The sequence below is a fragment of the Hibiscus syriacus genome, unplaced genomic scaffold, assembly GCF_006381635.1.
Source record: "Hibiscus syriacus cultivar Baekdansim isolate YM2019G1 unplaced genomic scaffold, ASM638163v2 tig00110505_pilon, whole genome shotgun sequence".
Classification (NCBI taxonomy): domain Eukaryota; kingdom Viridiplantae; phylum Streptophyta; class Magnoliopsida; order Malvales; family Malvaceae; genus Hibiscus; species Hibiscus syriacus.
The window spans coordinates 1,371,473-1,384,036 of NW_024062765.1; positions in this window are offsets into that span (position 1 = coordinate 1,371,473).

A 12,564-nucleotide genomic window follows, 5' to 3' on the forward strand; every position below is an offset into this window, starting at 1 on the left:
CTATCTAAGGGTGTGCTCCTCCTACGTGATGAGGAGGTCTGCTCGGTGGATGACACAGTTCCTATGTGATGAGGATGGCTGATCATCTTAAGGGATGATAATAGCACGATTACTACGTGATGAGGATGAATGGTTATCTAAGGTTGATGCGGGTCCTACGTGATGACGAGATCTGGTCGGTAGATGACATGATTCCTATGTGATGAGGACGGTTGGCCATCTTTAGGGATGATGATAACACAGTTCCTACGTAATGAGGATGACTAGTTATCTAAGGTTGATGCGGGTTATATGTGATGACGAGATCTGGTCGGTGGATGACACGATTCCTACGTTATGAGGACGGTTGGCCATCTTTAGGGATGATGATAACATGGTTCCTACGTGATGGGGATGGCTGGTTATCTAAGGTTGACGCGGCTATTACGTGATGAGGATATCTGGTCGGTGGATGACATAGATTCTATGTGATGAGGACGACTGGCCATCTTTAGGGATAATGGTTTCAAGAGAAACCATCTCAATTAAGACAAAATTTGTTTCAAAGGAAACATACTCAAAGATTTTTGTTTCAAGAGAAACTCTCTCAAGAGAGACAAAACTTTGTTTCAAGGGAAACAAACTCAAAGATTTTTGTTTCAAGAGAAACTGTCTCAAGAGAGACAAAACTTTGTTTCAAGGGAAATAGACTCAAAGATTTTTGTTTCAAGAGAAACTGTCTTAAGAGAGACAAAAATTTGTTTCAAGGGAAACATACTCAAAGATTTTTGTTTCAAGAGAAACTATCTCAAGAGAGACAAAACTTTGTTTCAAGGGAAACAGACTCAAAGATTTTTGTTTCAATAGAAACTGTCTCAAGAGAGAGAAAACTTTGTTCCAAATGAAAGAATCTCAATGTTTATCAATTTTGTTTCCAGTGAAACAATTTCAGAATTTGTGTTTTAAGGGGAAACTGTCTCAAGCGAGACTAATTTGTTTTGAAAAAACAACCTCAAGTGAGATTAATTTTGTTTTCAAGTAAAACAACTTTGAAATTTGTATTTCGAGGGAATTATCTCAGGCGAGATGAAATTTGCATCGAGTAAAAACAATATCAAATGTTTGTCTTAAGGAATACTGTGTCAAGTGAGACAGTTTATTTTGAAAAAACTGTCTCAAGCGAGACAAAATTTGTTTCAAGAGAAACAATCTCAAGTGAGATCAATTTTTCAAGTGCAAAAATTCCAAAATTGGTGGAAAATTGAAATTTGTTTCAAGATAAACAATCATAAGGACTTGTGTTTCAAGAGAAATTGTCACAAGAGAGACGAAGTTTGTTTTGAAAGAAACAATCTCAAGTGAGATCAATTTTGTTTCCAAAATTTCAAAATTTACGAAAAATCGTCTTAAAAGATGAAATTTGTTTTGTGAAGAACAATCTCAAAAGCTTATAGACTATCCACTTCTGCATGTTGAAGAAATGCCTTCAGAAGATATGATCGTTGGCTTCAGAATATCAGAATTGTTCCTTCGTTGACGACATTTGGTCATCACCAAACTTTGATTTCCTGAAAGACCAATATAAAAATGATGCATTTATAAATGACTATCTTGGATGTTATGATGGATGCCAAGATGAAGTTTATTTTATGCATTTTATTTGATGAATTTTGGAATTTTTCCTCATGAGAGGGGAAATTAAAGTCTTTATTGAACATAATGATTAATGTATGATGTAAAGATGCAAACTCATGTAACATGTATGTATATGTTGATGTATAGGAATCCGGTAGAGCTTCCCTCATGATACCATCATCATCCGTGCCAGATGGTTTTGAAAAGGGAATCTATCATTTTAAGCTTCAGAGATTGTGTAATCACAGCTATCCTGTAATAGGAAATCAAAGACCATTGTATGGAGCTAACCATTGTAGTAATTGTGAAATAACTGTCTAGGAGAGCCATGAGAAACATATATGCCAAGGATGATAGTTGGAACCTTAAAAACAACTGGAATTGAAGGTATTTGCTCAATTGCTAACATTGAATTCGGTCCTCCAAGCTTTGCATTGATTCTGAGAAGCAAATTTGTAAGGTACTGATCATTGATCCTAGTTAGAGCCATATATTGTGTGACTCTTCCAAACTCGACAAGACTCATAGAAATCAGATTTTTCTTATCAGGTAAAACACAAAGGAGAAACTGTGGAGCTCTAGGAAGTTTGGATGTCCTCAAACATTTGACAACTTATTTATCATTTATTGTGGCTTCCGCCTAGATTTTTCAACAGGGAAGCTCTTTGCATGGTGTTTAGAGCTTTTTGTATAGCGTTGCAAGGACACCAAAGAACAAAGCTCAGTGGAAATATAAGTGAGACACTTTGGTTTGCCAGCTTTAATGCATGGTAAATCCTCAGAACAATGCAACTGTATGTTATGGTAATGGACAAAATAGTCATATATAATGGGCTCCACTATCTCTGCTTTGCCATTTTCAGTCTTCATGCCTTTTTGCCTCATTGATGTCCGCTCAATTCAATGATATTATACTCCTGGATGGTATGAGCGTCTAAAAATGCCCCAACATTCATCATTTTTTGCTTCAACACTGATTCTAAACATGAGCTTTGTGTCTGATAACCACATGTTAACTACCAAGATCTAACATGGAGAGATTATCTTGTTTGAAAATGTTTTTCTTCTTCTTTTATTTTCAAAATTTTGAGAAATATCAATTAAAACAATTTTGAAAAATGTTTAATCAAAAGTTTGAAAAATATTGCCTATTTCTAGGTTTCATAATTGAGACAAATCATAAAACAAGAGTTCATTGGATATCAAAGAATTAATTACACTTTTAATCCTTAAAAAAAATTATAGCTATTTGACAAGTGTCAAGATTAATGTTATCTTTGAGGTATGATTAAGTAAGGAGAGGATAAAATGTCTCAGGTTGTTGTCTTCGGTCAAAGGTATGTCATTCTCGTTTCTTTGATGTTCATTGATCTAATGGAGTAGCTTCTATGCTCATCTATTGGAAGTGTTCTCTGGTTCTCAGCTCTTATGAGCACATTCGGGTTGTGCGATGTCTTGTCAAAGGTATTTGTGAGATTGCCTCCTATACAACAACTGCATCATCTTTATATTCGAGTCATTTTTTCAGGTTTTCAACTCGAATCCTCATTTGGTTTCAAGACATTATTCAAAATTTACGTCTTAAACCATCCCTTTGTTATTTTTTCTCTATCATGCATTAAAGATTTTAGAAAACATTTTTATAAATAAAAGATTAATCCTGATGGGCAAGATGAAATCTAAAGATAATCTCTTCTATTTAGAAATCCATGTATGATTAGAAGGGACTTTTAGGTACATAATGTAGATTATGGTTCACGGTTATGAAAGAAATTGATAAATAGGCCCAAACAAGTGTTTAAGGGTAATTGAACCAATGATCAATTCATTTTGATGCCTTCAATATTGTCTTGCTCGATTTGAGTCTGCTCGTATGTCTTTTATTTTTTTGATGTTCCATGATCTACTAGTGAATTTGTTGAGTTAATCGATTGACGAATATGGCCAAGAGGGGGTGAATTGGCAATTAAAATTTTGGTGGAAGCTTTTGCAGAAAATTGAAATAAATTTGCACAGCGATTTAGAGTGGTTCGACTTTCTCAACCAAAGTCTACGTCTACTACCTTAGCTATCCACACTAATGATTTTCCACAAATTCACTAATTTGTCTTTCTTTTGAGGAAAAAGAGTAACCTTACAAACCCTCAAGAATTATACCCCAAATTCTTGAGAACACTCTCTCCCAAAGAGAACAATACAAATTTGCAAACTTACAAGGAAATCCTCACAAGGTAGATTGTTTGCACAATTCTAGAACAAAGAAAAGAACACTCAAGAATGAATACAATTGAGCACAATAAGTGTTCTTGAAAGCAAAATGAATATTGAATGAAAAATAGGCTTGAAATACTCAAACTTGAGGTTTGATGCTTTCTCTTTGATTCTCTCTTGATTCTAGTTGCTTGATGTTTCTTGTTATTGATCAATGACTTATAAGCTTGCTTAAATACACCTTGAATTACTTCTGAACATTGGGGATCATTAATGAAGTTTTTGGATCCGTTTAAGTGTGAAAACAATTAATTAATGAAGTTTTTGGAGCCGTTTAAGTGTGAAAACAATTAATATTTCTGCTTAGAGCGTGGGGGGAATCGGTACCCCTAATGGGGAATCGGTTCCCTAAGTGTAAAATTCAAATATTTCGATCGTTGAACAGTGGGGGGAATCGGTACCCCCTGGGGGGAATCAGTTCCCTCCGAGCATACTGGAATTCTCGGAGCCAAACCATTCAGGGGAATCGGTTCCTTCTGAGTAATCTGGAATTTTTGGCTTTGAAATGGTTCGAAATATTTTGTAAAATCGTTTTGAAATTATTTTAAGATTAAAACTTAATTTTACACTTTAGTAAGGATTTAAAATGAACTTTGAAATACTTTGAGTAATATTTTGATATTCGATTTAATATATCGAATATGCTTAGAAAAATCTTTTTCAAAATTAAAATTCTTTTAATTTAATTTGTTATATCGAAACATCAAAATTTTCAACAATCTCCCCCTTTTTGATATAACAAAACATTTTAAGATTTTCTAATTTCAAAATGAATTTTGATTTTGAAAAATAATACTCCCCCTTACTTTAACACTACTCCTCTTCAAAAACTCCCTTTTTAATTTAATAACATTTCTCCCCCTTTTTGTTAAATCAAAAAGATTCGTAAAATAATTTAAACAAGGTTTTGAAATCATTTGGCCAATTGATTATATATATAGTTTAAGGTGCTAAGATCACAATCAAGAGAAATGTTAGCCATTAGTTTCATAATCAATATTCATAAATAATGTGATATGGCAAAATTGGTCATATATCTAACATGATGTAAATGATGCAATAGTGAAGAAATTTAACCACACCAAATATATAAGTTGAAACATCTATAATCCATCAAATAAGTTCAAATATCCAACAATAAAAAGAAAACAATCCAAAAACATTCAAAATATTTAAACAATAAGCTTTAAGTTCAAAGTACTAAAGCAAAACACAGAATCAAGCATCCGTAGGAGGATCGGGAGGAGGAAAACGAGCTCGCATAGCAGCCATCTCATGAGTGAGTTCATTAATGGAGCGTTGGTTGCTTCATTGTTTTCACACATCTCCTGAAGAATTTCCAATCGTTGAGCTCCCATTGTGGATAAATGGACTCTATAGAAGTAAAGCGCGAATCTATGGTAGCATATCGAAATCGAATGTCTCCATAAAAGATTGAAAATATGGAGGTATTTGATTCGTTTGTTGTTCTTGCTCCTCGGGTTGCTCAGGCTCATCTTCGGCTTCATCGATGTCTCGCATTAACTGTTCAAGCTCGGGATCGTCGTCAGCTTCTGGTGGAGCTCGTGAAGAACTAGCTCCCGGAGTATTTTCAGAAGATCGAACCCATTCACCGGTTTCCTTATCCTTTATCCATCCCGCTCTCGTTAAGGAAAGAAGATTAATTTGTTTCTTTAGAGGAAAGACGACATGTAGACCTACTCTAAGCCCGGCTTTAGAAAAACGATTACTCAGATGCAACCGTAAACTAGAGATGAACAGAGTTTCTTGTTAGGAACAAGATTTACGGTTTCAACGATTTCAACAAAAATAATCTGAGGTAGGTTTATTTTAATACTGTTTTGGAAACAATGTAACCACCAAATATCTAAAGCACGAAGAGTAGAGTAACGACCTCCGGATGGTCGAAACCGCCAAGAAATCATTAGATGAAGAAAATGATCATGAAGGTCTAAGACACTCGCACTATCTCTTCTTTTATAACGAGAACCTAAAACCTGTTTTTCATTTGATATACCATCATTATCTAATCCTAATGCTTTGGCTATGTAAGCTGAGTTAATATGTAAGAATTGTCCTAGGAGGTAGGAACGAACTTCTATGGTCTCAGTTTGAGCTCGGTTTTTGACACAAACGACATTAGAATAAAAGATGCGAACAAGTTGATGGTAAACTGTAGGTTCAAGGTCACAACGTTTATCAAATTTCCACTCTTGTAAAAGAGGAAGATATCTAAAATCGATATCTAACAAAGCTTGACGAGAAGGGATACGTTCTTCTCTAATCTTGTAAGAGTCAAAATATTGATAATACCAAAAACGATGATTTCTAGGACCAGGATGATTGAAGCACGAGTTTTGGATAGTCATATTAGGATCAATAGGATTAGGATTAGGAATTGGAATTTCAGGAATAGGAGGAGGATTTGGAGGTGGATTTGGTTGACGGTGTGAGCGACTAGATGATGACCTAGCACGTTTTGGATTGGACATGGTTTAGGAAGTCGGAATAGAATGGATAACCTGTAATTTAGAAAACACATGTATGCGATTTAATCAATCCCAAAACTCAATTGAGTCCTCAATATTTCAAGGTTCTCTAAACCAATCCTAATGGGCAAAGTTTTTGAAAACTATTTAAAATAAGATTTTGAAAAACAATATATGTATAGTTTTCATAACAACAACATAATTCAATTAAAACACAATGATTTGAAAATAAAATTATTTCGAAAATTTCAGAAATTTTGGAAAAATTCTTGTATTTTTGATGAAATTAGTTGTATCTAGAACAATCAATGCCAGATCATTATTTCTATCTAGAACTAATTAAAACTAGTCCTATGTTCAAAATCAATAAAATAGAGAATTTAGAAAAATTTACCTTGAAAGATGAGATTGAGTGGATTTTGATGTTGTTTGCACGATTTTAATGATGCTAGCAGGTTTAGAAGATGATATTTGAAGAGAATTCCGATTAAAAACGTTGTTTTGAGGCAAAGTGGATATTTGAGAGAATGGAGGGGAAAAACGGCGTGAAGACAAGAGAAGATTTGAGGCAAAAACAAGGGCTCTGTCCGATAAAACCAGAATCCCAGGGGGGTATCGATTCCCCTAGGGGGAATCGGTTCCCCTTCAAAGGGGGAATCGGTTCCCTCATGGGGGTATCGATTCCCTCTACACCAGAATGCTAAAATCCGATTTTAAACACACAAAATTTTAAATTAATTTTCTCTAGTGGTATTGACAACTCATATATTGAAAATTAATCACGTTCAAACAACCAAATTAATCTTTAAACTATATTTGAACATAAAGTTAATTTTCATCAAGAATCATAAACTCCCCCTAACTAATAGCAATGAATGCAATCAAAAATTACTATTCTAAGCATTTTTCATTTAGTTTTAAAAGTGCTAAAATTATTTTAAACACTAAGTGTAGATAGGTTGGTCAAACCTAATTCTCTCCTAAGTGTCCAAAATTTTTCCTTGTCTAAAGGTTTTGTAAAGATATCCGCTAATTGGTGCAAAGTATCAACAAATTCTAGAACTACATATTCCTTAGTGACATGGTCTCTAATGAAGTGATGTCTTACTTCAATGTGCTTAGTTCTAGAGTGTTGGATGAGATTTTTAGTGAGACAAATAGCACTAATATTGTCACACATGATAGGAATGGTACCTACTTCAATTCCATAATCAAAAAGTTGTTGTTTCATCCATAAAACTTGTGCACAACAACTACCGGTTGAAATGTATTCCGCTTCAGTTGTAGATAATGCAACACAATTTTGTTTCTTTGAAAACCAAGAAATCAGCATATTTCCAAGGCATCCTCCATAATCCGCATCAGAAAAGGCATGCAAGCTAAAGCTAGAGTCTCTAGGATACCAAATTCCTAAACTAGGAGTGTCCTTAAGGTATCTAAAGATTCTCTTAACAGCTAGTAAATGTGATTCCTTAGGGCATGATTGAAATCTAGCACATAAGCAAACACTAAGCATAATGTCCGGTCTACTTGCAGTTAGATAAAGTAAAGATCCAATAATTGACCTATATAATTTAATATCTACACATTTACCTCCTCCATCTAAGTCAAGCTTTGTTGAAGAGCTCATTGGAGTGTCATGAGGTTTGCCATTTTCCAGTCCAAACTTCTTGAGCATATCTTTGACGTACTTAGCTTGATTGATGAAGATGCCATCTTTTCTTTGCTTGATTTGGAGTCCCAAGAAAAATGAGATCTCCTCCATCATGCTCATTTCGAATTCACTTTGCATTAGCTTAGAAAATTCTTGGCAAAGAACATCATTAGTAGAACCAAATATTATATCATCAACATAAATTTAAACTACTAAGAAATCTTTACCTTTATGCTTTAAAAATAATGTAGTGTCAACCTTCCCTTTTGAAAAACCTTTTTCAATTAAAAAATTTGACAATCTTTCATACCAAGCTCTAGGAGCTTGTTTTAAACCATAAAGCGCTTTTGTCAATTTAAGAACATGATCCGGAAATTTTGAATCTTCAAAACCTGGAGGTTGTTCCACATACACTTCTTCCTTTATAAAACCATTTAAAAATGCACTTTTAACATCCATTTGATATAATTTAAATTCATGAAAACATGCAAATTCTAATAACATTCTAATTGCTTCCATCCTAGCTACGGGAGCGTATGTTTCATCATAGTCTATGCCCTCTTCTTGAGTATACCCTTGAGCAACAAATCTAGCCTTGTTTCTCACTATATTACCACTCTCATCAAGCTTATTCCTAAATACCCATCTAGTACCTACAGTAGATTTATTACTAGGCCTTTCAACTAATGTCCATACTTTACTTCTCTCAAATTGATTTAATTCTTCTTGCATAGCCATAATCCAGTGTTCATCTTTTAATGCTTCTTTAATATTCTTAGGCTCTATGCATGAAATAAATGCAACATAATTACAAATATTTCTAAGAGAAGATCGAGTTGTTACCCCTTTGGATGGATCACCTATAATCTCACCATCCTTGACATAGTTGTACTCTCTTGGATAAGATACTTCCCTTTCTTCAATGGTTGGATTCTCAAGAGGATCATGAGTTACCTCTTCTTTTGTTTATTCCTTTGATGATGGTTCTTCAACGTCATGTCTAACTTCATTTGTATTTATAATACCTACATCATCATTCAAACAAGAATCCTTCCTCGGAATGGGATTATCATATAAAACAACATGTATAGACTCTTCTAAAACTAAAGTTCTTTTATTAAATACTCGATAAGCTTTAGAATTTAAGGAATAACCCAGAAAAATTCCTTCATCACTTTTAGCATCAAATTTGCCAATGTTTTCTTTACCGTTATTTAAAATTAAACATTTACATCCAAAAGGATGAAAATAGCTAATGTTAGGCTTTTTATTTTTGAAAATTTCATATGGAGTTTTCTTTAAAATTGGCCTAATCATTACTCGATTTACAACATAACAAGCGGTATTTGTTGCTTCCGCCAAAAACTATTTTGGCAAATTATTTTCACAAAGCATGGTTCTAGCCATTTCTTCTAAAGTTTGATTTTCCTCTCAACAAATCCATTTTGTTGAGGGGTTCTAGGTGCTGAAAAATTATGGATAATACCATTAGAATTACAAAACTCATTAAATCCAAGATTTTCAAATTCAATGCCATGATCACTTCTAACACTAGTGATAGAGTAACCTTTTTCGTTTTGGATTACTTTTATGATGAAATTTTCTAATGCTTCATCTTTAGTACTTAAGAATAGAACCCAAGTATATATAGAATAGTCATCTACCAAGACAAATGCATATTGTTTTCCACCCAAGCTAGTAGTCCTAGTTGGCCCAAAAAGATCTATATGGATCAATTGTAATACTCTACTAGTTGATATATCATTAATGGATTTAAAAGAAACTCACTTTTGTTTTCCTTTAGCACAAGCATCACAGATTTTATCATTATCAAATTTAAGCTTAGGCAACCCTCGAACTAAATCACCTTGAATTAGCCGTTGCAAAACACTCATACTAGCATGTCCTAGTCTCCTATGCCATAACCAACTATCATGTTTATCCTTAGCAACTAGGCATAAATTAGTCATATCAATAGAATCTAAATGCACCATGTATATGTTTCCTATTCTATGACCAACAAGCATAATCTGATTAGATGCAATGTCAATGACTTTACAACCATTAATATCAAACATGACATTGAATCCCTTATCACAAAATTGACTAATACTCAATAGATTATGCTTTAATCCATTCACATATAAAACATTATTAATTTGTATGGAAGAGGTATTACCAATAGTACCAATACCTTCAATGTGACCTTTTTAATCATCACCAAAAGTCACTTCTCCTCCATTTTTGGCGTTAAGCTCAATGAACCGGTTTTTGTCTCTGATCAAGTGTCTTGAGTATCCATTATCAAGGTACCATGAATTTGGATTTGTTTCCCGTGCCTTGTAGCAATGCTCCTTTTTCTACAAACATAGATTAATTTCTAATTTTTGGTACCCAAATTATTTTGGGTCCATATTCATTAGTTTCCAAAATCCTAGTCCCCTTAGGTATCCATTTGTGTAGGATATCCTTATCTTTAGTAGTAATGAGCTCTTTAGGAACCCATATACTTCTAACGATTTTTCTATTAGAGGTTATTTGGGGACCTCTATGATTGTAGTTTTTAAAACTTTTTCTAACAAAGTTGGATTTTGAATTTTCTCAATTTTCAAAACGTTTTGTTCCAACTTTATCAAAAGAGGCTTTAAGATCATCAATTTTTTTTTGATGATCATCATTGACCTTTGAAAGTAAATTTTGCAAATCCAAAATTTTCTTTTCAAACTCTTCTAGTTTGATTTGAAAATCTTTGATTTTACTTTCAAGATCGTTGTTGGTTTTGGATATGATTTTATTTTCATTTTTCAATTTTGAAACATCATTTTTATATTTAAAAAACAATTTCTCATAATCCGAAGCCAACCCATTATATTCCTCTAATAACTCATCATAGGATAAATCATCAAAATCAGATAAGTTAGAGGTTACCTTAGAATCTTCCCCGAATGCCATCAAGCACAAGTTTGCTACTTCTTGTTCCTTTTCATCGGAACCTTCTTCATCGCTCCATGTAGCCACATGAGCCTTGTGCTTATTCTTTGATTGACCCTTTCTCTTCAATTGTGGGCAATCATATTTTACATGCCCCGGCTTTTTGCATTCATAGTAAATTATCGGGTCCTTCTCTTTTGGTTCATTTTTGAGGCCTTCATTTCGTTTGAATTTTCTTCCTCGGTAAGGTCTCATCATTTTTCTAAACTGTTTGGCAAACAATGTCATTTCCTCGTCATCGTCATCTTCATCCGAATCACTCTCATCTTTTGTGGATTTGAGAGCAACTCCAATGTTTTTCTTCTTCTCCTTCTCCTTTGGTGTCTCTTCAATCTTATCAAGGTCCACCTCATCTTCAAGCATCATTTCATGAGTGAGGAGTGAACCGATTAGCTCTTCAAGAGTTAAGGATGTTAGGTCCTTAGACTCGATGATTGCCGTCTTCTTTGATTGCCACGATTTTGGAAGGGAGTAGACTAACTTCCTCACAAGCTTTTCATTTGAAATGATCTCTCCATATGATTTGAGACCATTGACAATCGTTGAAAATCTATTCGTCATAGCTTTGATATCTTCATTTGGTTTCATCTTGAAATTTTCATAGCTATGCGTTAGAATACTAATTTTAGATTTCTTTACCTCATCGGTACCTTCATGAGTGACTTGAAGTTTGTCCCATATTTCTTTGGCAGTTGTACAAGATGAAATTCTTCCGTATTCATCTGGTCCAAGAGCACAAAATATGATATGGATGGCTTTGGAGTTGAGCTGGAACATTTTTGTCTCTCCTTCACTCCACAATCTTGGATGAGTGAGAGGCTTGTTGTATCCTTCTTCTACGACATTCCATGCTCCCATGTCACTTGCTTGAATGAAGTACATCATCCTATTTTTCCAATAGGCATAGTTAGCCCCATTGAAGAAAGGAGGATTGTTGATGGGCATCGAATCGAGACCGGAGTCGAAGTTTGAAAGTAGAGGCCATTGATGACTTTGATTATCGATGTAACTCTTCCTGAATCGACTCAAGAGGTGATTAAACCTTCAAATGAGTTAGGCTCTGATGCCAATTGTTGAGTTAATCGATTGACGAATATGGCCAAGAGGGGGGTGAATTGACAATTAAAATTTTGGTGGAAGCTTTTGCAGAAAATTGAAAGAAATTTGCACAGCGATTTAGAGTGGTTCGACTTTCTCAACCAAAGTCTACGTCCACTACCTTAGCTATCCACAATAAGGATTTTCCATAAATTCACTAATTTGTCTTTCTTTTGAGGACAAAGAGTAACCTTACAAACCCTCAAGAATTATTGATCAATGGCTTCTAAGCTTGCTTAAATACACCTTGAATCACTTCTGAACGTTGGGGATCATTAATGAACTTTTTGGAGCCGTTTAAGTGTGAAAACAATTAATATTTCTACTTGGAGCGTGGGGGGAATCGGTACCCCTAATGGGGAATCGGTTCCCTAAGTGTAAAATTCAAATATTTCGACCATTGAACAGTGGGGGGAATCAGTACCCCTGGGGGGAATCGGTTTCCTC